Genomic DNA, 6,188 nt, shown 5'->3' with positions numbered 1-6,188 from the left:
CACCGATTCCCCCTCCACATTTCAGGAAGTCATGAACGACATATTTTGCCCCTTACTTTGCCATTTCCGTCTTAGTTTTCTTTGATGATATCTTTGTTACAGTAACTCATGGGATGTTCATTTGACTCATCTTGTGCAAGTTTTAACACATTTTACAGGAGTAATCCCTTTATGCTAAGCTCAGCAAATGCACCTTTGGCGGCCCCTTAGTAGATTACCTCGACCATGTGAATTCGGCCAAGGGAGTGGTCCCGACCCCTCGAAACTCTATGCCATTGCAGATTGGCCACCCTTGTAGTCCCTCATCAGTTTACGAGTTTTTCTTGGCCTCACAGTGTACCACCGTCGATTCGTCATAATGCATCGATAGAAGGCCCGCTAGCAGACCTGCTCAAAGGGCAAACCTTCAATTGGCCACCTGCAGCAGCAACGACATTTACCACCCTCAAAATGGCCACGCTCTCCTTTCCCGTTTTTAGTCTGTTGGACTTCTTTCAACCGTTTGATGTTACAACACACGCCTAAGTGGCCGTGGAGGTTGTTTTATCACAACGCCGCCATCCAATTGCGTTCTTTAGCAAGATGTTGGGGCCCCAGATGCAAACCACCTCAGCCTACAAGCGGGAGATATTCGTCATCTCCAAAGCCGTACGCATGGAGCAATACCTATTGGGACGCAAATTTTGGATTTTACATTTATCATAAAAGTTTGAAAAGCCTAATCAATTAAACAATACAAACTCCAGCTCAACAGCGTTGGCTTACTAAACTTTTACGTTGCGACTATGAGATCCATTACAAACCCGGCCAAGACAATCCCGTGGTTGATGCTTTGTCACGCCACCGCAATGTTTCTTGCCTTATTTTCACTGTTGTCACGGCTACCACCCCGATGGTACTAGAGCAATTATGGACCTACTACCACTCTCATCGGGCTAGTAAATCTCTAGTATCACACTTCCTATCTACTCCAAGGTCACTTCTCACTTTACACAATATGACTTGGTTTACTTTAAGAATCAACTCTTTGTTTTGAAGTATAATGACATTCATAAATTGTTGCGCACTGAATATCATTACCTTGATTGGGGCATTTCGGTGTTCGGGCCATCAAGCACTGCTCCACCTGCTAAGAAACCAAATACCCTACTTAGCAACCATTGCGCACTCTCTAACCACTCCTTATCCCTCACAGGATATGGGAAGATATTAACATAGACTTCATCACATACTTACCTTGGTTGGAAAGGAAGAGGGTAATCTGGGTCATTGTGGATCGATTGTCCAAATATGCACACTTGGTTAACTTGGGCACATGGTTTACTGCAACGTCCCTTGCTTCTGTATTTTCTAAGGTTACCTACCGCCTTCATGGAATGCCAAAAAGAATTATTAGTGATAGAGATCGCATTTTTCTCAGTTAGTTCTGGCGTGAATTGTTCAAGTTAAGTGGAACCACCTTAAGTTACAATAGTGCCTACCATCCTCAGACGGACGCCAAATGGAGGTCTTGAATTGGGTTTTGAAAACCTTTCTCCGCTATTCTGTAAGCGACATGACTCATCGTTGGGCACGGTTCCTGCACTTGGCTGAATATTGGTACGACTCAAGCCTCAATTCTTCGATTGGGATGACCCCATTTCAGGCGTTGTATCGGCAGCCTCCTCCTGCCATGTTGACAACGATTCCCCATTGCAGGGGAGATGAACAACTCCGCTAATCGAATCAAAGATTATAATCTTCTTGCCTTAAAGAAATAAGATGCCCCCTTTCAAGTGCACCGTATACAATGTTACTTCTTCCGAAATAAGACGGCACAAAATTATGATGTTGCACTACATCAGAATTCTCTTCGAGAAATTCTCAATTAAGAGAAAGCTTGAGAAAACATTGGGAGAGAAAGTAGTATTTTCAAAAACTGAGTTGTATATTTTGAAGTTCATATGAGCTCTATATATAGATGTCCAACAGTAGCACCAATAACTCCAACAATTAAACATAAAACAACAATTTCTATAACCGTTTGGAAATGCCCAAACTGCCTAGCTATTAAAGAAAATGTTTAGAAACGTCCATAAACTATTAAAATAAGAAGAGTGTTTATTTTAATTGTTCTGTTAAAATGTAGAAACTCCTGAAAATGTCAAAACCTCCTGGACATAAACTTAGGAAATGTCAAGGTAACTTAATTTAAAAATATATTTTTATTTTATTTTTAGTAATCTAAACTAATATAAAAAGAAAAGATATTTTTCACTCACAAATAACATTTGTGATATTATTGTTGATAATACCTTTAATTTATTTTTATTTTATTTATTTATTTCTTTTTTAAAATATAATATATTTATTTATATATTTTATTCTTATTTATAGAATACGGGCAGAATGACATCCGGCCCTAGGAACTTGAAAGTGAACATCCGAGTAAGAGCAAGTTTTACCTCCTCTACCGTGTAATCTTCGAGTAATATTTGGTTCGTTTCCTCCGGGGGACACGACTCTGGACAGTGCCAATCGCTTGCTCTAGCTCATCATGAGTAGCATGTTCGAAAGAGAAAACGTCGTGGAAATAACATTGAATCGCCTCTTTGTCTCTGGGATGCTTTGGCATGGAAAAAAAAAAGGATGTATTTCTATCACTGATCCGGCTCGAATAATGCGATCTCGTAATTCGATCTCCACTCAGTGCCAATTCGTCCAAGACCAGATTTTTGGGTCCCCTGAGAATAAAACACGAACTGTGAGCTCGTCGGGCACGTCCCCGACAATGACCCTCCGACGCTCAAGTTAGGTTGGTCGAATGAAATAGGTTCGATCAAGGAATTCGGTCTCAATTAATGCGTATCAGTTACCTCATTTATGGCGTGTCGGGGTCTATTTATAGTACACAGTTGTACGGCAAGTACTGGGCCACGTGGCCTTATCTTGTAGGTGCGCGTTCTGATCGAACGGTGGTCATTGTCCGGGTCTTCGGTCGGTGTACGCGATCCGGGTCGGGTCAAATGCGACCCGCCTGCTACAATATACGCGGATCCTGATCGCGAAATAACTGTAATACCCTTAATGAGGGGTGTTTCGGTCCTTTTGTAGGTGTGATATTTGAATACTCATCATTACTCCCTCACTTTCTCAAAGTGCGTGCTTGCGCCTTTGAGGAAGTCGAACTGTCGCTGCGGACACGTGTCTCCGTCTTATCGATTTGTTATATGGCTCGTATCCCGAGGGTGTTTCGCCTATAAATACTTCCAGCATTCAAAACGTTTCACCTGCCCCACATACTGACTTTCTGCGACCGTCTTTACAGCCTGAAGTTCGAATTCGATCTGCAGCTTCCAGAGCCATCCTGTTCTAAGGTACGATGTCTTCCAGCTCTAACTCGAACTCTAAGTCGCATCCTGGTTCTGGATCCGCTGCCATTCTTCCTGAGTCTGGTTCTGAGTCCGTGTCTAGGTCCGAGTCTGGGTGTGCATCTAAGTCTGTGTCTGGGTCTGCTGACGGGTCTTTCTCTACTTCTTCGAAAAGGAACAAGCAGTTTCCTATTTCCAAACTTCATGATAAGCAAGCTGGTCCATCGGTTCTTAGGATCAGAGAGAAGTACCATATTCCGTCTGATTATGACATCATCATTCCTGCCACTTTCGATCATATGCACCGTCCCTCTGAGGGTTTTAGTGCTTTTTCTATCAAACACCTTGACGCCAGACTTCGGTTTCCCTTGGCTCCTCCTGTGGCCTCGATTTTGAATAAGCTGGGGTTATGTCCCATGCAACTCTCTCCTAATTCTATCACCCATATTATCCTTTTTGTGGTAATAATGCAATTCTTAGGTCTCGAACCCAGTTTTGATAACTTTTGGAGTCTGTATTCTTTCACCACCTCCAAGCGGTCTGGGAGTAGAGGTTTTTTCTACCTTTCGGCCAAGCCCGAGTATGGGTATCTGAGCGCCCTGAAGTCGAATGTAGGGGTCTGGTTAGATCGCTATATTTTTATTCGACCTCCTAGAGGTGTCTGGCCCTTCAAGAACGAGTGGACTAAGTATAAACCTCTTCCGAAAACTAGTGGGGGGGGGGGTTAGAAGGTGACCAAATAAGGAGTCTAACGTCCTATAAGTATGACCCCAAGAAGCTTCTATCTGAGAAAGTTTTACAACTTTCTAGGCTTTCTCCTGCGTCCCTCCACATTGAGGAGTCCTTAGGTGATTTTCTCTTCTCTCGCTGTTCTGATCGTCCTGTTTTATCACGCTTACGCGTCTGTTCGTCTTGCAGATAGCATCATCATGAGTTCGCGCAATGCCCTTCGGATGCAAGCGGCTGCGAACGAAGTGGACAAGGCTAAGGCCAAGGGGAAACAGGTCGCTTCTACCTCTGCTAAGGATCAAACTGCTAAAGGTCCTGTTCCCCCTAAGGATCTTCCTCCAGCACCCCTTCCGTCACAAGTCCGTGTGTCGCCCGTTCCTACTGACCGCCAGCCCATCCTTGTCGACAGCGAAGGGACCCCCTCTCTGCCTCTTCTCGGATATAACTCCAGCGACCTGGAGTTGAACTTGGATACTATCAGCGGCGATCTAGGGGTGGAGTCTGAGAAACCGGAGAGGGCTGGTTGGGAGAAACCGAAAAAAAGGAAACGGTCTTCGTTGAAACACGGGCATGAGGAAGATTCAAAGGGGAAGGAGTCGGTGGGTCCTTCTGATCCCCCTAAATCTCCGTCCCCACGGCCTAAGAGTCTGAGCAGGATGGCTCGGGAAGCTACAGACAAGTCCAGCCAAGAAGATGAGCGGGACAGGTTTCTGAAGTTGGAGCAGCTCGCTTTGCATTGGGAGGAAGCCCGGGGGTTTGCAGCGGGCTCCCAGTCGCACCCCGACGCCTCCCGGACGAAGCCTTCGAGGTGGGATGACTCCACGAGCACGGTGCTTTTTGCTGAGGCCGAGGGGGAGCCTTTTGACGTGTATAACTCACTGACTTCACTTCGCGATCAAGGCTCCCTGATAACGACCAATCCTGTTCGGGTCGAGCAATTCGGTGCCCACGCTATGCTACAGGTAAATTTCTATCCCAGGCTGCCCTTATCTACCCGAACTCATATATCAATGGTCTTGCAGGGTCTAACATTTCTCCGGAGCTTGTCGTTGAAATGCACATCTTACCGCAAGAACTACATCAAGTCTGATAAGAAGGTGCAAGAGCTTCAGGCCCGAGTGGTGGATCTGGACAACCAGGCACTGAAGCATGCGGATGAACTGCTGTCCTATGCTGAGCAGATTAAACGTTTGTCGGGCGAGCTCGATGTCGCTAGGAAGGAGAGGGAGATCGCCATATCCGAAAGGGAAGTTGCCTTGGCCGAAGGCAGGAAGGAGGGGTTCGATGCTGGTCGCGAGGCCGGACTGGCGGAGGGTCATACAAGGGGTTTTGAAGAAGGCCAGTCTGGTCGCATCCCTCTGGAGGAGCACCAGAAACTCCTGGCTGATTCCCGAATGGCTGCTGTCCGTGATTTCTTGAAGACGGACACTTTTACGACTGCCTTTGAGCTCAAATCTACTGACTCGTTTGCCAGAGGTTATAAGACCTGCGAGTACCAAATCGAGAAACTCGGAGGGTTCCAAGAGTCTTTTGATCGCAGCCGATTGGATATCACTCTTGATGGCGATCTCCAACCCTATCCCCCGGACCCCGAACTGAAGGATAACGAGTTCATGGTCCTTCGTGCGGAGATGGAAGCCGAAGCCGAGGCGGAGGGCAAAGATGACGACGAAGCTGCTTAAACTCCTTTTTGCTAGGATTTTTTGGTCTTTTTTGTATGACCTCCTCTTTTTGTATGACCCCTTCTTCCCCTCGATACATACCGGGACATTAACTTGTACATTTTGGGGGGATCGACCCGTGGGGCATATCGAACCTGTAAATGTTCCATTCGTTAATGAGATTACTTTTTTGATCTGATGTTCTTCATAATTGGTTTATGCCTTCGTGTACAACATTTTGCCTTCGCGTACTAGGAGTTTTTGTCTTCCGAAATGGTATTCGAATGCATCTTTTTCAGTTTGCCTCTTGGGACGCGTCTTTTTCAGTTCGCGTTTAGCTTGGATGCGTCTTTTTCAGTTCGCATTTTTGGACGCGTCTTTTTCAGTTCGCGCTTAGCTTGAATGCGTCTTTTTCAGTTCGCATTTTTGGACGCGTCTTTTTCTGTTC

This window comes from Sesamum indicum, linkage group LG10 (assembly GCF_026168435.1).
Source record: "Sesamum indicum cultivar Baizhima isolate 11 linkage group LG10, ASM2616843v1, whole genome shotgun sequence".
Classification (NCBI taxonomy): Eukaryota; Viridiplantae; Streptophyta; class Magnoliopsida; order Lamiales; family Pedaliaceae; genus Sesamum; species Sesamum indicum.
This window is presented reverse-complemented; position numbering follows the sequence as displayed.